This window comes from Lepisosteus oculatus, chromosome 14 (genome assembly GCF_040954835.1).
Source record: "Lepisosteus oculatus isolate fLepOcu1 chromosome 14, fLepOcu1.hap2, whole genome shotgun sequence".
Lineage (NCBI taxonomy): Eukaryota > Metazoa > Chordata > Actinopteri > Semionotiformes > Lepisosteidae > Lepisosteus > Lepisosteus oculatus.
The window spans coordinates 13,919,674-13,943,077 of NC_090709.1; the positions used below are offsets into that span (position 1 = coordinate 13,919,674).

General features: G+C 39.4%; 1 protein-coding gene and 1 non-coding gene across 1 annotated transcript; one reads left to right on the top strand and one right to left on the bottom strand.

The window, feature by feature from the left end:
* The window catches only part of LOC138242764 (zinc finger protein 271-like), a 1,399,044-nt gene that overhangs the window by 1,299,682 nt on the left and 75,958 nt on the right, over nt 1-23,404 (top strand).
* On the bottom strand, nt 21,601-21,682 carry trnaf-aaa (transfer RNA phenylalanine (anticodon AAA)). Its single transcript has one exon. It is a non-coding gene; the product is annotated as a tRNA-Phe (tRNA).

Sequence of the window (23,404 nt, forward strand, 5' to 3'; positions counted from 1 at the left end):
TTGGCCCTTACCAATCATGGCCTCCTAATAATCCCCTTCTATGAATTGGCAACATTACTCTGCTCTCCTCCCCACTGATATCTGATGTGTGGTGAGCGTTCTGGCGCACTATGGCTGCCGTCGCATCATCCAGGTGGATGCTACACACTGGTGGTGGTGGAGGGGAGTCCCCATTACCTGTAAAGCGCTTTGAGTGGAGTGTCCAGAAAAGCGCTATATAAGTGTAAGCAATTATTAATTATTATTATAAAAACTTCCTTGCTTTTAACAGGGCATTTCATAATTTCTAGCTACGAAAATGATTTAAAATGCGACACCTATCATTCAACTAGAGCTTAAAATATCACAAGGAAAAATACACACCGGTATTCCATTTCTCCCTAAACATTGTAAGCTTCGAAGTCTTTAACTAACGTGATACCGGAGTCAACAAGCATACTTTTAGAATTTGATTAAAAGGGAATATAATATGGAATCGCGTATCTCAAGAATTTAATAACGGTATGATTATATCCGTGTACTGCGGCAGGACTGTGTAAGGCTGTTTCGCCTACTTGCTCATGCGAGCTGTCTTGTAGCCTACTGGTCTAGGTGCGTGACTACCAACTGGCTGGTTGTGTGTTCGAATCCAGCTGGTGCTGGACTTTAAACAAACATTTCTTCGAAAAAATAGGTAAGCGATATTATGGACAATCAATTGACTTTTATATTTCAAAATATCGCAACATGATCGATATTTGCGATATTTTGAATTATCTTCCCTTCTGACAGCGGTTCCTGCTTCTATTGTGTGTGTGTGTGCAACAGTAAATTTTTATAGAGAAATGGAGGCTGGACAGTATGCGTTACAATATAAACATTTATATTGATTTAAATCATGTTCTGATTTAAATCGCAAACGCGTGTTTAATTATGTGTTTTTTAATCATGATCAGGCTAATGCATTTCTACATTTTCTGTATGAACCAGCTTAGAGGTTCATACAGAAAGACAGCTTGTGTTTAAATTGAGTGTAAGGTAATTTATGCTTCTAAAGTCATGGTCAGTATTGTTGTACTGTGCTGTACTGTGTCACATTATTTTATAGCGTTTTTATTGCGTTATTAAATCCGGTGGCGCTGTGTTAGTTTCCTGACTCACATTATTTAAACTGCGACACTGATCATTCATCTCTAAATAAACCTAATCACTTTTTCTACATAAACACAGCGTGATTGCTCTCTGAAAATGCTTTTCCTTTATTTTTAAAGTAGGCTCAGATTTCAACTATAGATCGTATTATTATAAACTTTCTTGGAAAAATGTATTTTATGTAAACCATGTTTGCTATTAATTCATTTAGGGCTAAAATACGTTCATTGTCTTCTAATCGAGTCGAGTTGACATTGGAAGCCTGCCACACCCGGACCGTTAAACCAACGCATTAGCACGTCAAAGCCCATTGAGCCAGTATTGGCTTTAGTATCCCCCCCTTCTCCCCTCAATTCAATTCAGTTCAAGGTGTTTTATTTGCATGACAGATGGGTACAAGCAGTGTTGGGTACTGTATGTATATTGTAACGCTTACGGCAGACAGGCACTGTGTAGGAGCCGACGCACCAGAGCAGCGCCTGCAATTTTTATATTTATTACTTAGTTTTTAAAATTAGTCAAGCAATACGAAGCATCTCCTTTTACTTAGTGCCTGAGCATACTGCAACGCGTGTGAAGCCCATAAACGATATTAATTTTGGAACTTAAACATACAGTATATGGCTGGTCTCGGTACTTTAAAGAAAACATACACACCAGTATTCCATTTCTCCCTAAACATTTTAAGCATCGAAGTCTTTAACTAACGCGATACCGGAGTCGACAAGCATACTTTTAGAATTTGATTAAAAGGGAATATAATATGGAATCGCGTATCTCCAGAATTTAAAGACCAGACAATCGCAAACTCGTTTTCAATAAAATTATTTTATTCATTCAGCAGTTTGTGAGAGGGACATCCAGCAGGGAGAGACACACACACCGGTTTTCATTGACAACATTGTTTTTTTTTCAATTCCTCTTGTCTAACAGGAATGTTTTGTTTGTGGACAGACTGTTAGACAAGAGGAAAAGACCGCCTCCTCCTACGAAGCATTTCGTTGATCTGATCACGAATTCTTTTCCAGTCGTACGCAGCAAGGGTTGAGAATCTCCGATTCACCATCGTACTAATGGTTTCCCGGAGATTGGGTTAAAAAAAAACAAAAAACATACTAACAACTGTGCCATCCTACTCCTTAGTTAATACATTTTATTATTCATAAACAGTTAACATTGTTAGCAAAATATTTTGAATTATATTTAGCCCTATTTTTTCTTTAGTTTTGTATTTAACTTATTATATGATAGTCAGACTTAATGTATATTTGAACAATGAAAATATATTTTTTACAAGATTTTACATTAAGCACTTAAAATTAATATGGGTAATAATAGTAAACTGTAACATGCTGTTACAAGATCGGTTAACTGCGAAGAAAATCCTTTCAGAGAAAATGTTTCAGGTGTGAAGAACAAACCTGTTCCCACACACCCTGCCCCCACTACCATTAGAATATACACAAACATTTTAGCGTTTCATTCTGAGCAGAAGACCCTCACACCTGAAGAGTGCTGGCTGTGACGAATTAAACCGGTTTTACAGGTTTCAATCACAGATTGGGACTCAGTAAAGTAACACACAGCGCCACTGGATTTGATAATACTGTACCTAACCAAAATCCACAATATGGAAACAGAACCTAATTGTTGATAGATGATGTACTCGTAACATTTTTTCAAGACGAACTACAACATTTAAAAAATGACTTGTATGTACTTGATATCTCTAATCAATCCACGGGTTCCAGCACAAAACGAAACTAAAACGCATACCGTTTAGCGCTTCTTATTAGTTGCTCAAAAGTAATTTGACCGTATGAAATGCATAATATAAACCTAGAAACATATACGTGAGCAGTGCTTAAGCACTGTAGTATCGGTGTTAAGACATACCTCTCAAATACTGTAAATCAAGTTAAAAATATCTCAAGACCGATTCTGGTCGTAATGAAACCATGCAAGGGAGTTTTTATGTCCGTTGCAGTTCTTTTGCAACATGAATATAATTATATCGTTATTAATTTCTTGAGATACGCGATTCCATATTATATTCCCTTTTAATCAAATTCTAAAAGTATGCTTGTTGACTCCGGTATCACGTTAGTTAAAGACTTCGAAGCTTACAATGTTTAGGGAGAAATGGAATACTGGTGTGTATTTTTTTCTTTAAAGTACCGAGACCAGCCATATACTGTATGTTTATGTTAAGATTTCCCTTCAGTGGTAAAATTAGATATGAACATTCAATACTTAAACGGGCACAGTTAAGACATTAAATATTGTAACGCTTACGGCCGACAAGCAGTGTGTGTAAGAGCCGGCGTACCAGAGCGGGTGACGTCACCGCCCTTCCCTGTGATAGCAGGACCACAGCTACTGGGCTGTGGAGAGATCTCTCTTTAGCTCACGGGGCTAGGTCGCTGCAGAGAGACGCGGAAGTCCCAGGTTCGAGCCCCGGAGGGTGCAGGGGCCGAACAGATGCGGCAAGGGCGCCCGCCTAAGCCCCCGTTGCGTTACATTGGTGTCAGAAGTGGGATGGGATAGCCCTTCGCCGGGGACGGCGATTTAAGCGGGGGAGAGTGTAACGCTTACGGCTGACAAGCAGTGTGTGTAAGAGCCGGCGTACCAGAGCGGGTGACGTCACCGCCCTTCCCTGTGATAGCAGGACCACAGCTACTGGGCTGTGGAGAGATCTCTCTTTAGCTCACGGGGCTAGGTCGCTGCAGAGAGACGCGGAAGTCCCGGGTTCGAGCCCCGGACGGTGCAGGGGCCGACCAGATGCGGCAAGGGCGCCCGCCTGAGCCCCGTTGCGTTACAATATACATATTGTATACAGTACAGTTTGCATACGGTAATATGTTTATGTTACGCGATTAAAAAATAAATAAATAAAACTGGAAGGTCCAGCACCACCATTATGTTTATATGGTTGTTTTTGTTGGTTGGTTGTTATTATGGTTATTAATAATACGATCTATAGTTGAAATCTGAGCCTAAATAAAAAGAAAAAGCAAGTGATTAGGATTATGAGCAATCTAATTACTGATTCGTTTAAAACGCTATATAAAATAAAGTTTATTATTAATTTGCTGGACAGAGCGGTGAACATTATTATGCATAAGACAAAGATAACGATCCTGATCAGTTTAGAAATCTGTGTACGCTGTAAGGTTTTTACTTCTTAAACTTTTAAAATACGCGTTTTGAATAGAAAGAAATCCTCTTCCTGGTAGTGTGTATAGCACGCCAGCACGTCTTTTTTCTCCAATCAGAGGGGTGTCAGATAGTGTCAGCCAATCACCATTCTGCGTTGGGTAGCAACGGGTGACTGTTCTCAGGCGGAAGATGTAAACAGCTTAATGTTCGTGTTAAATAATTTTTTTTTAATTCAATTAAACGGGCACAGTTAAGACATTACATATACATATACATACTGTATACAGTACAGTTTGCATACGGTAATATGTTTATGTTACGCGATTAAAAAATAAATAAATAAAAATGAAAAGTCCAACACCAGCTGGATTCAAACACGCAACCAGCCAGTTGGTAGTCACGCACCTAGACCAGTAGGCTACAAGACAGCTTGCATGACTCCGGTATCACGTTAGTTAAAGACTTCGAAGCTTACAATGTTTAGGGAGAAATGGAATACCGGTGTGTATTTTTTTCTTTAAAGTACCAAGACCAGCCATATACTGTATGTTTACGTTCCAAAATTAATATCGTTTATGGCCTTCACACGCGTTACAGTATGCTCCTATTCTTTTTATGCTCAGCTACTAAGATTTCCCTTCAGTGGTAAAATTCAATATCTACAACGGGCACAGTAAAGGCGTTTACAGTAAGTCTTTCTACGACAGACCAACGGACCACGAGTGCCCCTGTCGGTCAACCAATCACGCAACGCGGTATCGCGTGTCATCTTACCTGCGGTATCTGTACTGCGGTGTCTGTACCGCGCACTTTGAATGGCTGCATCTGTACGTGTTTGGTTTTCGTTTCACTGATTCTCATTTAATATTTCAGAATTAACGACGAAAGAATCAGTTGCCTCGGAAAGCAGAAGCTTTGGTTCACAACGATCTTGAAGACACGCCCATGTAGTGCAGCGTGTGATATTTGTACTATAAAAGACCAAGTGCTCAAAGTGATGTCTGCGTTTACCGTTTAGACTTTTCATCTCGGGCGCACTTTTAGAAAGCAAAGATAGAGCAGTTGTGTTGAATGACGCTCTGATAGCTGTCAGCAGAGTGGCGCAGCGGAAGCGTGCTGGGCCCATAACCCAGAGGTCGATGGATCGAAACCATCCTCTGCTATACACACCGTCAGTTTAATGAAATGAATTAAAACTGTTTTTTTTCTCTCGTTTGTGTGCAAGCTTCACACTTACTGTATTCGTTAATCTTTACCAAGATTGGTTGTTCTGAGATCCTTGATAGTTTCCTCAAATCCTTCAAATGAACATCCATATCAAAGCAATTATGTTTATATTTATTACAATTAAGGTACATATACAAAATATCAACGCACATTTGTATAATGCTCATTTAATAATGATGGTCAAGTTCTCCAACAAATCTGTGTTCTAATTTTAAAATATTTTTGCTAAGGATACAACGGGTGTATAAATTAATTCTCCTGACAGCCAGTTGAAGATAAAATTCCACACGTGAAAATGGTTCTCTTGGACATTTACTGAGGTACTTAATTGTTTACTTGTAGTTCCACACAAGTAAAATGCAAATTTCCTGCAAAGTTCAAGAGGGTTTGCAAAGAAATCCCATCAAGTTTAAACAGAGATTATGGTTACAGCAGAACAATCTGAAGCACATCCCTGAGTGGGTTTGAACCACCAGCCCTTTGTTTAACAACTGCACAGAAACACACTCCCATTGCTTTTTGCCATTCACATGTTTGTAGTTAAAATAAAATACTGACATTTTCCTGCCAGCCAGCAGTATTTCTCCTGCACTGACCATGAATAACCAATAACTTTATTTCATCTTTCGCATTCTGTAATCTACAGAAAAGGAAGTGAATACTTGTATTAAGCTAAATCAAGCCGACGGAAATGCACTGCCGTTGTTTTTCTCCACTTTTCGTTAAAAGGAGAAAAATCACTGGCATTTTCCTGCGGTATTTCTTCTGTCCTGATAAGCAAGACTTGTATGTTATCTTTCATAAGTTGTTTGAATTTCTTGAAGTTCAGAAACAACTTGTTCCAGAAGGGAAATGAACACTTGCTTCAAAGTAAATCAAGACGTACTGTATGTCTCTCTAGCTGCGTGTGCTCTTTTCTGTCCATCTCTCTCTCCTCTTCTCTCTGGCAGTCTGTGCAGAGTATCTGAAGGGGATGTAACACCATTTGGCAAAGAAGAAAAATTCTGAGGCAGAATAAAAAAAAACATTATTCTCTTCTCAGTCAGATTCACAGCTTAGACTCACACTCAGACAGAAGCTCAACTCCGTACTGCTCTCTATCCTCACAATCCAGAACCAGAAGATATTCAGACGATCAGTGCTGCTACATGAACATAAAAGAGCTCCTGGTTCTCCGTTCTGTGAACTGGGCTCAGGGGTCACTGATCTGGCAGCTGTGGGCTCTGTTCCAGGGCAGAAGCAAGAAGCTTCTATTAACCCTTTCCAGGACTTCCAGCCCTTCAGTATTACTTTCTTTACTGTATATCAGCCTCCAAACATGTTTTTAAGTGTTTTATAACACAAGTGAGTGTGTAATTATATTAGTATTTATGTAATAAACACCAGTATTGACACTCTGATCAGTATATTGATTATTAGTAGCCAATGGGCCAATGGTCGTGACTACAATAGTGACCAGTTGACCAGTCTGTATCTCTGAGCAGTGCTCTGGTGATTCTACACCAGCCCTGGGATTCAGCTGCTCTCACAAGTGTCTCAAAGACAGTCTTATAAATGTACAATTAGATGAAGTCTTGTAACAGTTATACAGTTAATGTAAATCATCAAACTATCTATAGAGCTGAGAGCTGGGTGGAAATAAAACCAGGATACACATTTTAACCTCCAGGAACATGAGTCTGATCCTCCTGGCTTCTATACTCTGATGATTCGTGTAAAACCCTTAAAAGCGCTTATTTCAGGGACTCGTGCTCGTTCTCTACTGCTCCACATGGGTACGCTTTGTAACGCATTAATCTGTAAAGTAAACTTTTTATTTCTGTTTAATGAATTTCATTCCTCTGTTTGTCGCTCTCCTCCTCCAACTGTTAGAAATCGCCTCTCTTCACAGCCCGTTTTTTTTGGGGGGGAGATGTTATATTTGTATGAAAAGCCCTCCGGGCTCCGGACAGAAGACTCCTCCAGCAGAGACGTGCTCTTTTTTGTTTATTAAACGTATAGAATTTACAAATATAACTACAACCAGAGGACCAGAAACAGGTACAAGAGAAAAAAACACAACAGAAAAAAAAATTAACCACCAGAGATAATGAAGTAAATTATGTGATCAAATTGTATTTTTACATATATGTTTTCCTGACTTTATTATTTCTCAATTATTTATAGAATTTAGTGTTGCAACATACATGCGTTTCCTGTATAAAATAAAACTCAGCACTCACTTTTTTACAAAACAAAAAAAACGCTTTTCTTTTTGCAACATTTCGAGTACCTCTGGCATTCCTGAAAAAGACACACAAAAGCAGCAGAGACGCGCTCTGCTCTGTCAGAATAAGCGCTGTGATGTCATAGACACCAGCCAGAGAGCCGGGATCAGAGAGAGAAAGAGCGCGGGAGGAGCACGGAGCGCACGGAGAAGAGTTATTGATCACTTATCTATCGACAACCAATTATTTCAACTGAAGAACCGTAGAAAAATCGATTAACTTCACCAATTGGTGAGTACTGATTCTTTTCTTGATCCTGTTTAAATATCTAAAAAACAGTTAATTAATAATAATTGCTTACATTTATATAGCGCTTTTCTGGACACTCCACTCAAAGAGCTTTACAGGTAATGGGGACTTCCCTCCACCACCACCAATGTGCAGCATCCACCTGGATGATACGACGGCAGCCATAGTGCGCCAGAACACTCACCACACATCAGCTATCAGTGGGGAGGAGAGCAGAGTAATGTAGCCAGTTCAAAGAGGGGGGATTATTAGGAGGCCATGATTGGTAAGGGCCAATGGGAAATTTGGCCAGGACGATAATGACTGTATCGACCAATTACCATAGTGTGTTTAGGGTTAATAATAATAATAGTTGCTTACACTTATATAGCGCTTTTCTGGATACTCCACTCAAAGCGCTTTACAGTAATGGGGACTCCCCTCCACCACCACCAATGTGCAGCATCCACCTGGATGATGCGATGGCAGCCATAGTGCGCCAGAGTGCTCACCACACATCAGCTATCAGTGGAGAGGAGAGCAGAGTAATGAAGCCAATTCATAGATAGATAGGGTTAATAATGTTCAATCTGAAATTAAACAATGATTATTCATATTATTATTTAGGTAACTGTATCCTAGAGCTAGAAAATGATATTTCAAGTTCATAAATGTATGTAAGTAACAGTTTAAATGCATTTTTCCAGTGTTTATAAATCATAAGAATGGTAACCACGGCGACAGGAACTCCGTCACTGCACGCGTTTAAGTGTCTCGCATTTGTCACAGAGAGCGGTGTGACGTCACGGGTAGCAACTAATACTAATATCAGTGTCTTCATGTTAATATTAGTGAGATTACAACTGGTAGTTTTAATGCTAGTGTTCATGTGAGTATTAATGACAGTGGCAATACTGATTGTTTTAGTTTTAATGTTCATATTCATGTTAATATTAATTATAATTATAGTGTTACTGTTAGAGTATTAACACTAGTAGCAATGTTAGTTTTAGTAACAGCATTGCTGTTATTATTAGTAGTTTGTGTCAGTGTTAGTGATAGTGTTACTGTTGTAGTATTAGTAGTTTTTATATTTGTGTTAGTTATTGTGTATCTGTGGATAAGTGTGTTTGTGGTATCTGTGCGTGTGTGGGTGCATGTCTGGAAGTGTGTGGTGTATGTGCATGTGTGGGCTGTTAGTGTGTGAGCGTGTGAGGTCTCTGAGTGTTTGGTGTCTATAAGTGTGTGTCTGTGAGTATGCGTAGTGTCTGTTTCTGTGAATGCATGCCTGTGAATGTGTGTGTATGGTGTGTGTCTGTGAGTGTGTGGTGTCTGTCAGTGGGTAGTTTTATATTTGTAAGTGTATGTGTTGGTATGTCTGTTAGTGTGTGTAGTGCCTGCGTCTATGTGAGTATTAATGATGATAGCATGTGTGAGTGTATATATGTGAGTGTGTAAGTGTCTGATTGTGTGTATAAATGTGTGATGTGTCTGTGAGTGTAAATGTGTGTGAGAATGTAGGTGTACAGTATATCTATCAGTGTGTGTGAATGTGTGTGTAGGTGGGCTTGGGTTCCACTGATGTGTCTGACAGAAGTGACCCATCAACTGGTGTTGAGTTCCAGAGCCGCTTGCAAATAAAAACACTTTCTAGAGTCATGACCAACATCCAGAGAGCTGTGAGTTCTCTGTTTTTATCAGTATTAGTAATAATGACAGAAGTAATTCCCACGCAAATGATTATTAACCAAGACAGACATCAGAAAATATCGCCTTTGCAGTGATGTCACACCTCTTCTTCATAAATTTTCTTTAATGACAGGACATTTCTGTGTCTGAGTGTCTGCTGCAAATAGTGCGACAAGCCATTTCTCTCCAATATTTTCTGGTGCGGTTATTTATCGCATACAAAATATTATTCTCATTAAGAATATTTTACCTGCAAAGTCACAGTGAAACTGCTATGGCGAATGAACTTTTTATGGGTGAAAAACATTCAGAAGACTTAATGGCTCCAGGGGAGGCTTGAACTTATAACCTCAGCATGACTCCACTGTATACAGCTATATAAGTAACACAGACTGACTGATTGTACCACTAGACCTGTGTAAGGCAGGCTTTTACACAGATTGTAAAACTGGCACAAATGCAGGGTGAAACATGGGGTTTTGGATGTGGATTCATCTCCACATGGGGGAAAGGGATAGTAAAATATCAAGGAAAATATAAGAGAAGAAAATAAAATATATGTGCTCACTGCAAAGTAGGAAGAGGTGGTTAGACAAGCAAAACAGCTTTGCAAATAATGTGAAGCGACATTGTTTTGTGTCTATCTGCTCACGAATTTCGCTTCATGTGCCTTAAGCTGTGCAATTTGTATGGTTGTTGAATGAGATTGGTTTCTTCAAAAGCCCGGTCAATTGCCAGTGGAGAGCTTGCCATTAATACCTTCATGAAGACTCCTTTAATTGTCAAGGCGCCTCCTTTGCATAGAATAGTAGCACCAACACTAAGAGAAAGGATGAGACGTGTCTTTTATCAAGCTATTGCAGTGTTTGTTTGACTGAGGATCCTCGTGTGCTGAACTGGCTCCTGGAGAAGTGTAGTGCAGTAAAAGAGAAGGATTGTGTCACTCAAGACTGTCACAGAACAGAACAATACAATTACAATACTTTTATGAGAGTAAATATTACTGGTGAAACACAGTTTTTATAATGGTGAAAACAGGAGCACCTTCTCTATATTTTTGACTGAAATATTTAAATGACAAGAAATACTATCACTATGCAATTCATGAATGCAATTGAGCTCCTCTAAATGTTCTAGTCTGATGAAACAATGTATAGAATTAGGTGACAATATTGGAATTAATTCAAATGCACAAGATAAAGTTTCAGCAACAAAAATGTGCTCGAAAATATTTTACAAAAAAGAAACCTTACATTCACCTTAAACAACATTCACCCTCTACGTTAGCAGAGAACAGTAGGACAGATAGTTAGTGTCACTGGACACTGCGTCACAGAGGCCAATCTCTTCTCCCTCATTATGCAGGCTTACCCACTCATGATGAACTGTCCTCCAGTGATAGTCAGTTTCCATCACCGTCTCAGATTTCAGACTCAGTTCATGTACATATTATACCTTAATTGTACAGATGCAGCCATTCAAAATGGGTGAGGTATTTCGCGGCATACCCCGGTGGGCGTGTCACAGTATCACGCGGTATCACGCATTTCACGTGTGTCACGTGACTAACTATCCGGCGTCGCCTTGTAAAACCGCCAGGGGGAGCTTAACCTCTCATGTACAGCATTTGAGCCTTTAATTTTGAACTGTGTATTACAGCATGTTAATCATCAGTCATTAAAATGTTGGTATATATTATGAAAGCAAGATTGCTCAGTTGGACAGAAGTACACAACCTACCTTTATCAGAAATATTTATGCATCAAAGCCTTTACTGAAGATATTACTAATAGTATTAATAATGGATGACTTTGGACAAGCTGTATACTCAAAGTATAATTTCTTTAGCACATTTGTACAAGCACTTGGAATCTGTCCAAGCCATACTTTGTCAGGCATTTTGTTTTACTTCAACGGGGCATAAAAACTTCCTTGCTTTTAACAGGGCGTTTCATAATTTCTAGCTACGAAAATGATTTAAAATGCGACACCTATCATTCAACTAGAGCTTAAAATATCACAAGGAAAAATACACACCGGTATTCCATTTCTCCCTAAACATTGTAAGCTTCGAAGTCTTTAACTAACGTGATACCGGAGTCAACAAGCATACTTTTAGAATTTGATTAAAAGGGAATATAATATGGAATCGCGTATCTAAAGAATTTAATAACGGTATGATTATATCCGTGTACTGCGGCAGGACTGTGTAAGGCTGTTTCGCCTACCTGAATATGCGAGCTGTCTTGTAGCCTACTGGTCTAGGTGCGTGACTTCCAACTGGTAGGTTGTGTGTTTGAATCCAGCTGGTGCTGGACTTTTATTTTAACAAACATTTCTTCGAAAAAATAGGTAAGCGATATTATGGACAATCAATTGACTTTTATATTTCAAAATATCGCAACATGATCGATATTTGCGATATTTTGAATATATCTTCCCTTCTGACAGTGGTTCCTGCTTCTATTGTGTGTGTGTGTGCAACAGTAAATTGTTATAGAGAAATGGAGGCGGGACAGTATGCGTTACAATATAAACATTTATATTGATTTAAATCGTGTTCTGATTTAAATCGCAAACGCGTGTTTAATTATGTGTTTTTTAATCATGATCAGGCTAATGCATTTCTACATTTTCTGTATGAACCAGCTTAGAGGTTCATACAGAAAGACAGCTTGTGTTTAAATTGAGTGTAAGGTAATTTATGCTTCTAAAGTCATGGTCAGTATTGTTGTACTGTGCTGTACTGTGTCACATTATTTTATAGCGTTTTTATTGCGTTATTAAATCCGGTGGCGCTGTGTTAGTTTCCTGACTCACATTATTTAAACTGCGACACTGATCATTCATCTCTAAATAAACTTTATTTTATATAGCATTTTAAGCGAATAGGTAATTAGATTGCTCATAAACCTAATCACTTTTTCTTCATAAACACAGCGTGATTGCTCTTTGAAAATGCTTTTCCTTTATTTTTAAAGTAGGCTCAGATTTCAACTATAGATCGTATTATTATAAACTTTCTTGGAAAAATGTATTTTATGTAAACCATGTTTGCTATTAATTCATTTAGGGCTAAAATACGTTCATTGTCTTCTAATCGAGTCGAGTTGACATTGGAAGCCTGCCACACCCGGACCGTTAACGCATTAGCACGTCAAAGCCCATTGAGCCAGTATTGGCTTTAGTATCCCCCCCTTCTCCCCTCAATTCAATTCAATTCAAGGTGTTTTATTTACATGACAGATGGGTACAAGCAGTGTTGGGTACTGTATGTATATTGTAACGCTTACGGCAGACAGGCACTGTGTAGGAGCCGACGCACCAGAGCAGCGCCTGCAATTTTTATATTTATAACTTAGTTTTTAAAATTAGTCAAGCAATACGAAGCATCTCCTTTTACTTAGTGCCTGAGCATACTGCAACGCGTGTGAAGCCCATAAACGATATTAATTTTGGAACTTAAACATACAGTATATGGCTGGTCTCGGTACTTTAAAGAAAACATACACACCAGTATTCCATTTCTCCCTAAACATTTTAAGCATCGAAGTCTTTAACTAACGCGATACCGGAGTCAACAAGCATACTTTTAGAATTTGATTAAAAGGGAATATAATATGGAATCGCGTATCTACAGAATTTAAAGACCAGACAATCGCAAACTCGTTTTCAATAAAATTATTTTATTCATTCAGCAGTTTGTGAGAGGGACATCCAGCAGGGAGAGACACACACACCGGTTTTCATTGACAACATTGTTTTTTTTTCAATTCCTCTTGTCTAACAGGAATGTTTTGTTTGTGGACAGACTGTTAGACAAGAGGAAAAGACTGCCTCCTCCTACGAAGCATTTCGTTGATCCGATCACGAATTCTTTTCCAGTCGTACGCAGCAAGGGTTGAGAATCTCCGATTCACCATCGTACTAATGGTTTCCCGGAGATTGGGTTAAAAAAAACAAAAAACATACTAACAACTGTGCCATCCTACTCCTTAGTTAATACATTTTATTATTCATAAACAGTTAACATTGTTAGCAAAATATTTTGAATTATATTTAACCCTATTTTTTCTTTAGTTTTGTATTTAACTTATTATATGATAGTCAGACTTAATGTATATTTGAACAATGAAAATATATTTTTACAAGATTTTACATTAAGCACTTAAAATTAATATGGTTAATAATAGTAAACTGTAACATGCTGTAACAAGATCGGTTACAAGAAGAAAATGCTTTCAGAGAAAATGTTTCAACCAAACTTATTCCCACACACCCCGCCCCCACTACCATTAGAATATACACAAACATTTTAGCGTTTCATTCTGAGCAGAAGACTCTCACACCTGAAGAGTGCTGGCTGTGACGAATTAAACCGGTTTTACAGGTTTCAATCACAGACCATGTGACATGGGACTCAGTAAACTACAGTAACACCGTATTTGATAACGCTTTAAAAACGCTATAAAATAATGTGACTTGGCACAGAACAAGTTTACAACACAGTACAAAGATAAATGCTGACCATGACTTTAGAAGCATAAATTGCCTTACACTCAATTTAAACACAAGCTGTCTTTAGCCCTCTAAGCTGGTTCATACAGAAATGTAGAGATCTAGGCTCAGAACACACAGCTTCATTAGCGAATACATATGCAGGACAACTGGAGAAGACGTTTTACAGAGGATGGATTTTTAGAAACATCCCATCAGACATCCCATCATATTCACAACGTGAAATCTAGAAAATAATATTACGTAACCAAAATCCGCAATATGGAAACAGAACCTGTGTAATTGTTGATAGATGATGTACTCGTAACATTTTTTCAAGACGAACTACAACATTTAAAAAATGACTTGTATGTACTTGATATCTCTAATCAATCCACGGGTCCCAGCACAAAACGAAAGTAAAACGCATACCGTTTCTCGCTTCTTATTGCTCAAAAGTAATTTGACCGTATGAAATGCATAATATAAACCTAGAAACATATACGTGAGCAGTACTTAAGCACTGTAGTATCGGTGTTAAGACATACCTCTCAAATACTGTAAATCAAGTTAAAAATATCTCAAGACCGATTCTGGTCGTAATGAAACCATGCAAGGGAGTTTTTATGTCCGTTGCAGTTCTTTTGCAACATGAATATAATTATATCGTTATTAATTTCTTGAGATACGCGATTCCATATTATATTCCCTTTTAATCAAATTCTAAAAGTATGCTTGTTGACTCCGGTATCACGTTAGTTAAAGACTTCGAAGCTTACAATGTTTAGGGAGAAATGGAATACCGGTGTGTATTTTTTTCTTTAAAGTACCGAGACCAGCCATATACTGTATGTTTATGTTAAGATTTCCCTTCAGTGGTAAAATTAGATATGAATATTCAATACTTAAACGGGCACAGTTAAGACATTAAATATACATGTACATATTGTATACAGTACAGTTTGCATACGGTAATATGTTTATGTTACGCGATTAAAAAATAAATAAATAAAACTGGAAGGTCCAGCACCACCATTATGTTTATATGGTTGTTTTTGTTGGTTGGTTGTTATTATGGTTATTAATAATTCGATCTATAGTTGTAATCTGAGCCTAAATAAAAAGAAAAAGCAAGTGATTAGGTTTATGAGCAATCTAATTACTTATTCGTTTAAAACGCTATATAAAATAAAGTTTATTATTAATTTGCTGGACAGAGCGGTGAACATTATTATGCATAAGACAAAGATAACGATCCTGATCAGTTTAGAAATCTGTGTACGCTGTAAGGTTTTTACTTCTTAAACTTTTAAAATACACGTTTTGAATGGAAAGAATCCTCTTCCTGGTATAGCACGCCAGCACGTCTTTTTTCTCCAATCAGAGGGGTGTCAGATGGTGTCAGCCAATCACCATTCTGCGTTGGGTAGCAACGGGTGACTGTTCTCAGGCGGAAGATGTAAACAGCTTAATGTTCGTGTTAAATATTTTTTTTTAATTAAAATTCATTCTATACAGCAATCGCATATTTGGGTACCGTTTCATAAAACTTTCATGCTTAAAATGTTTAGGGAGAAATGGAAGACTGGTGTGTATTTTTTCTTTAAACTACCAAGACCAGCCATACACAGTACAGTTTACATACATACAGTAATGTTTTAAATTAATATCGTTTATGACCTTCAGATGCGTTATGCTCCTCTTCTTTTTATGCTCAGCTACTAAAATTTCCCTTTAGTGGTAAAATCCATATAAATATTCAAAACTAAGCGGATTAAAATGTGCACAGTAAAGACATTAAATGATTCAATCTTTGCACTACCAACCAATGCACCACGAGTGCCCCTGTCGGTCATTTTGGCCAGCCAATCACTTGCCCTGCGGTATGCTCCGGTGCCCCGCGGTGGCTTGTGGGTAGGTTACCGTACCGCGGGTTTTTACCGCGCATTTTGAATGGCTGCATCTGTACCTGCCACTGCATTACAATAATTTGATCAAAACAACTGCTAGACAATTATCAAATATTTCCTTTCTTCTTTTAGCAGATAAAAAATAAGTATTTATTCCTTTCCTCTCCTACCAGTCTTTGCAAGCCACCCAGTTTTCTCTGAGCCAGTGTGAGGTATGAGGCAGTCAGGGCTAATGCAGCCGAGCACTCTAAAGAATTGGATTAAAGGTCCAGACTCTTTGGGGACGTAAGTTGGAATCCCACTGCTGCCAAATATCTCCAACTATCTCTGTGTTAAGAAGCACTTAATTTTTTGTTGTTACATCCCTTTGATTTAAACCAATTTCATACCAATACATTTAAATAACCACACTGTTCTTACGGCATGGCTTTGTCTGGCAAAAAAATAACATGACATCTCCTTTAAAACACACATTTTCTACAGAGGGAAAAGGAGAACTCGTGCCATTCAACCTTATAGCGTGATGTCATTTTCTCACGCTAATTTTTAGATGCTTGTGATCGAATCTATGATCCTTATGAGTGCGCTCACCCTCCATAAAGGTACCACAGATATAATGTGCCACGTTTTTAGAGAATTGCTTTAAATACAGGTCAGAAGAAGGCGACAAAATGTCCGCTAGGCAGTTCAGCGATGTCAACTGTGTTCTCTGTTGTTTATGTGTAGAGTGCCAGCCGTTACAACCAGGAACCACACAGTTTCAGGCATCAAAAAGACTTCCCCAAACCCTGATCCTGTCCTTACTCCGATGATGGCATTCAGACATTTCCTGCAACAAAGCGATGATATGGTCTTCAACAACACACGTGAAAAGCTTGTTCCCTACCCCTGCAGTCCTTCTCAAAGAAGGACCAAGTGTGCTCAGTGTTAAATGCACTGTTAATTATTAATAATAATAATAATAATAAACTTTACTTTATATAGCACCTTTAAAGGTGGCTTCTCAAAGCACTTTGCAGAATGAGAACAATACAATGAAAAAATACACAAGATAAGCAGGATGAGAATACACTGTTAAAGGAGACAGTAGATGGTGGTACTAAATACAGTAGGAGCAAAGGGGTAAAGAATAGTTAATTAAAGGCTCTTCTAAAGAAGGAGGCTCTGAGTCTGGATTTGAAGGAGTTTAGACAAGGTGGCTCTCTGATATCCTTGGGGATAGAGATCCAGAGGTTGGGGGAATAACCGGAGAAGGCCCTGTCACCCGTAGAGTGTAGACGGGCTTGGGGGACAGATAGGAGACCAGAATTAGAAGAGCCAAGGTTGCGATTAGGGGAGTAGGGCAATAAGAGCTCAGACAGGTACTGAGGTGCCAAGCCATGGAGAGGCTCATAGGTGAGCATGAGGATTTTAAAGTCGACATGAAACTTGACAGGGAACCAGTGCAAGGACTACAGGATAGGAATAATGCAATCACCGACCAGGTCCAGTGCTAATTTCTCCCTTGTGGCCGCTTGTTCATTTTCGACTGTCGACTCAGAAGAAGTCCTCTATTTGACTTGATCAACACCAATCCCTAGAGGATTTCGAAAGGCTGAATCAAAATAACATGTGACTCTGGGTGGACTCCAACCCACAACCTTTGAATGACTTAATTCTATTAACATCTAGAAGCCCAACACGCCCTCCATTGTGCCACAGAGCCAACACTTGTGCTAAAACATAAAATACCTGCAGAAAGCTGTAACACATGCATATCCTTTAATCCTTAAATTGAGCTCCATAAATATTGGCAGTGATTGGCCCGCTGTTTATGAATAGATACCACTGGGATTCACACCCAGGATCTTTTGTTTTTTAGTCAGGCACACTAACCAGCTAAGCCATGGCACCAACCTTGCAAAATGTTATCTACAGCTTCAAACATCTGTGAGAAACAGGCAGCTTTGCAGTGTTACACCTGCTGGCTCAAAAGGTTAACCTTTTCAAAGATGAAGATCGGGAGAGGATTTCTTTGTCAATTCAATCAAACGTTTCAGAAATGCTGAAAGATTGGTGTGATTCATGCCCAGCGTGGGTTCTTGTTTGCTTACAAATAGAATTAATTTCTTACTCCAATCTACTCAGCTTCAATTTTTGCTAATCTTTTGTTTAATTGCTTCCTAATGTATACTGTGCTGATTACTGCACTGTTCAATTTACCCGTTGATTTTCATTTCTTGTTTTGTAAGACAAAGAGGCTGTTCAAAACGTTACCTCACACTTCAGCCGCAGAGGCGCAGAGAGAGATACTACAACAGGTAACACCCCATGAGAAATATCATGAGCATCTGTAAAACCTCTCTACCTGCCCACTCCCCACACTGACGTGTGTGAGGAGGGTTTTAAAGGGACATTTTGAAGTGTAGAAACATTTTATCGTTTCGTAATTTTCTGTGCAGTTTGTTCCCCTTCAACTCTGCCCAACAACAGAGGTAATGTTTAATACGACAAGAGTAAAGGCACACTGCACATCTGCAAAAGACCACATCCGAGTTTAGTTACAGCAACATCAGAGATTGGAAGGTACAGTAGGTAGTTTCAGATCACTTTTTTATTCAAGTTTTAAGCAACCCTGAATACCTTCTTAAGAAAAATTTGAGAATCCCAGCTAAATCCAGTACGATAGCTGCACTGATCTACAGTATACAGTTAGAACACTGTTTGTGCGTTAAAAGAAGACACACCGCCCAGAGCTTTTCTAAAACAGGAATTACACATTTTGGAATGCGCCCTCCTTTATAAATTAAATAAAAGGTCTGAAGTCTGCTTCAAAGAAGAACTATATTCAGAGCTGCCAAAGAAGTTGAGATTTCACCTAGTGACAGGAAATATCTCATAAAACGAAGGTACAGTCGTTTCCATGTCGGGCAAGAGCTAAAGCCCAGTGTTCTTTAATTGAGTAATGTGAGGAAGGAATGTGCTGCAGTAGGTAGTGTGGCTGAGCGGTCTGAGGTGCTGGGTTTTAGGCTATAGTCTTTTTGGAGTAATGGGTTCAAATTCCGCTGCTGCCAGTTTCTTCTATGTTAAGACCTTGCTTCCGATGAGAATTTGATCAGTTAAGAATTTATTCGACAGTCTGTCGAGAGATTGGGATATCTTTCAAGATAGTCTTTGTCAGCTCAACATCAAGGCAGAAAAAAGCTTTAATTTGTCTTCTCAACAGAAATGCTCATTGACCCTTTCAGCTTCATGCGGGGAGCAACAGCTGCCGAGATAACTTTTCAGTCAGTGCGAATCGTAGTGTGCTGTCAATTCCATTTAATATTGCTTTTGGCTTGCATTCAGCTTTTATCAGTGAAACTCGAATGCTCTGCTTTTTCACACCGAATTGTCAGCAGGAGTACAGTTTATGAAATCTTTGCACACAGCGCTCCATCAGGAATACTTTATCAAGTTTAGAAGAAATTGTGGGATTCTCTGCATGCGTTCACAACGCATACCTCAAACAACAGCACCATTCAATGGGAAATTGATTCTGCTTCTTGCTGTTGTTCCTGTGGTTGCGGTAGTTATAAAGTTGAACGCTCTTCCACCTTCTGCCATAGTATTCACAGGGTCGGCTTCATCAATTGGCTCACAAAGGTCAACTGTGATTCGGCTCCGGAAAAAATCAGCAGCAGTGTCGTTATTTTGTCAGTGGGTATGGCTGTCTTTTAAAACACAAGAAAAACACGAGTTTGTGGATTTCTCCAAATAGCAACAGCAAGTTTTAAACCTGCGATAAACATTCTTCCAGTTGAATAGTTTTCCTTCAAGGAAAAGGCAGCACAACAGGGAGAGTCAATATTTAAAGACTTCAGCATCTGTATTGGATTGCTTGTATGCAGATATCGCTCAGAATCCCTAATATTATTCTCCCGAATTCAGTTGTGCAGTGCTTTAGTGGTTTCAGAGTTTCTTTTATCGACACTGCTGTAGTAGAGAAGTGACATAATCACAAACACAACCATTTGTGCTGGCTGTTTCACTATTAAGCTTTGTTAACTATTACATGATTTTAACTAATTTAACGTCATCTTCAGGAAGGCAAGAGAGCGCTGCACACTGAGCTGAAAGCTGTGTGAGCTCCTAACTGGGTGTCCTGTGCTGTTACATGCGCTCTCATATAGATTGCCACCTTTAAAGGCGCAATATAAAATAAAGTTATTTATTATAATTATTATATAACAAGCTCAACCCCTGCCAACGATTCGGTGTGAAGAAGCAGAACATTCAAGTTTCACAGACAGAAGCAGCACGCAAGTACAACCACCATTAAAATGGAGGGCATTAAAACTGAGTTTCTCGAGAGACTGTGAAAAAGCAATTCATTCCATTTCATATGAAGTCAGCTGAAAACAACAAAACTACATACAATACAAACAAGAGCACATATAAAATATCAATAACATCGGCAGGGGCACATGCTATAATACAATTACACTTTATGAAAAAGGATTACACAAGGTAAATAAAGATAAGGTCCGCACAGCTTGTTCTTACATTTCGAAAGAGTCCGTAAATACCCCTTTACGTCTATTTTGAACTGTTCAAACGAAGGACTCTTCCCAGACCATTTCACTTTATACCACGTTCCTAAACGAGGATGCATCTCCTGTTTTAGAACTATTTTCGTTTCCTTTCTGGAACAACTTGTATTGAAAGAAATCTATACAGCTTGCGAAAGATGAAACACAAATCTTGCTTATCAGTGAAGAAGAGGTGCTCCCAGCAGGCCAGCTAATACCAGCAAAGTTTTTTTTTCACCCTGACCCAGAGAATGGAGAAAAGCGAGGCGCCTGTGGCTCTGCAGTGTAATCAGTTTGCGAGTTCGGCGGTTAGCTGAAAGAGTGGTAAATGGAGCTCGCCCCAGCCCGTCCTTATTCTTTTAAAGCGGATAAAAAATTAACTTCGCCGCCATTACTACCAGCTTTAAAAGACTGCCATGGGCACGGAAAAAAACACACTACAGATGAGTTTTCTGGAACCGAAGCAGAGATTCCTTTTCGAACCAACTGATAAAGCTCAGCCAGTGAATACAGAATTTAACAGAATGTGAAAGCACGATCAACTTTGTAACTGCAACCACAGGAAAAACAGCAAGAAGCAGACTCCATTCTCCAAAGATTTAACAAGCTCAACCCCCGCCAACAATTCGGTGTGAAGAAGCAGAACATTCAAGTTTCACAGACAGAAGTAGCACCCCAGTACAACCAACATTAAAGCGGAGGGCACACTACGATTTGCATTGACACAAAAGTGATCTCGGCAGACGTCGTTCCCTGCATAACGCAAAAAGTGGCAAAACGCATTTAGGTTGAGAGGACGCAAGAAGGATTTTGGTTTGTGCCTTGATGTCAAGCTGAGAAAGTATCTTTAAACACTTTGCTTAGTTTCTCGAGAGACTGCCAAAAAGCAGCTCCCTCCCTTTCGTCTGAAGTCAGCTGAAAGGAGGTCGCGACAGAAGCACCTGGCAGCAGTGGGATTCAAACCCACGCCCCCACAGGGACTGGAGCTTTAATCCAGCGCCTTAGACCGCTCAGCCACGCTACCCGCTGTGCCCGCTCTCTTTGTCTCACTACTTGCCTGGAGGAAGCCAGTGGGGTTTTGCTCTTGTTGCCCGACTTAGTGGCGTTATGACCGTGGAATCGACTGCACCTGCTTTTTCTGAGATGCTTCCCCTCTCATGGCGAGATCTCGACTTCTTTAACACCTCTGGATAAAGATCTTCTGCGAAGCAGGTTTCAGACCTCTGTGTACAGCACCCTTGATGTCATTTTATTTTTACAGCAGCCGCATCCGGAAAGTTGTGTCTTTTACTTTTTATTTGAACAACAAAACTACATACAATACAAACAAGAGCACATATAAGGTATCAAGAAAATCGTCAGGGGCACATGCTATAATACAATTACACTTTTTGGAAAACGATTACACAAGGTAAATAAAGATAAGGTCCGCACAGCTTGTTCTTACATTTCGAAAGAGTCCGTAAATACCCCTTTACGTCTATTTTGAACTGTTCAAACGAAGGACTCTTCCCAGACCATTTCACTTTATACCACGTTCCTAAACGAGGATGCATCTCCTGTTTTAGAACTATTTTGGGCGGTATGGCTTATACAACACACCCACAGTATTCTAATGGTGGACTGCAGATCTGTGCTATAGTTCAGTCGAATTCGAAGGATCCAGCAATCGTACTGGTTTTGACTGGGATACTGAAATGTCTCTTGCAAAACTATTTGGGTTTGCTTGAACCTTTCATAAAAAAGTGATCTGATCTGAAACTACCCAGCTGACAATCTCTGAGGTAGTTGTCACTAAACTCGGTCGTGATGTGGCACACATGTGCCATGTGCCTTTACTTTTGTAAAAAACTGGTATGGGGAAAAGTTTCTTAATATTTCTTTTGATTAGCATGCAAGAAAATGTGATCATTACCTATGGAATTTCCCGCCAGCGTGGAGCTTGAATTCACAATCTTGAGATTGAGTGTTCAAGAGTCACAGAAGAGGTCGGCCTGGTCTTCAGTTTGCCAACCATAAGCTCCGGCAGTGCTCCTCTGTAAAGCAGATTGTTCGGATCGGTTATGTGGGACGGCACTTCGATATTAAGATCGTTTGCAGCACATGCATGGTTTCCCCCCTCCACGCAAAAAACATAGACGAAGGAAGCTCTCTTGTCTTGGGCTGCTGACTCCCGGATTTAAAGCGCTCTGGGTGCCAGCTAAGTCTCTAACAAGCACACTATAAAGACAGGAATTACACTTTGCTGACATCACGCATGGAATGGCGAGGCTACTTGTTCCAATATTATCTAGTGTCACCTCATATGGTGCCGATTCCTGGTTTTCATTTAAGAAAGAGCACTGCAAACACCGTAAACAGTGCAAAACGTGTGATGAAAGAAGTCTTTTCCCCCCTTTTGTCTAAAGCAGAACACAGCGGAGTCATGCCGAGGGTTGTGAGATCAAGATTTCAGTGGAGCACTGTCGTCTACGTCTTTAGCTACATGAGTTGGACATCCTCTTGTACACGGAAAGCAGATTGAGATCCTCTGACATGAAAAGTGCCAGATAAAAGCCATTTCTCATCCTTTCTCTTAGTGGTGGAGCTATCACATGTAAATGAGGCAACTTGCAAGGTGAGCAGGCTCACCGAACAGATGTCTCAGAGCAGTTGAGACGTGTCCAAGTGGCTGTCAAAGGACAGCACTTTGCCGGCGCCATGGCTTAGTTGGCTAAAGCGCCTGTCTAGTAAACAGGAGATCCTG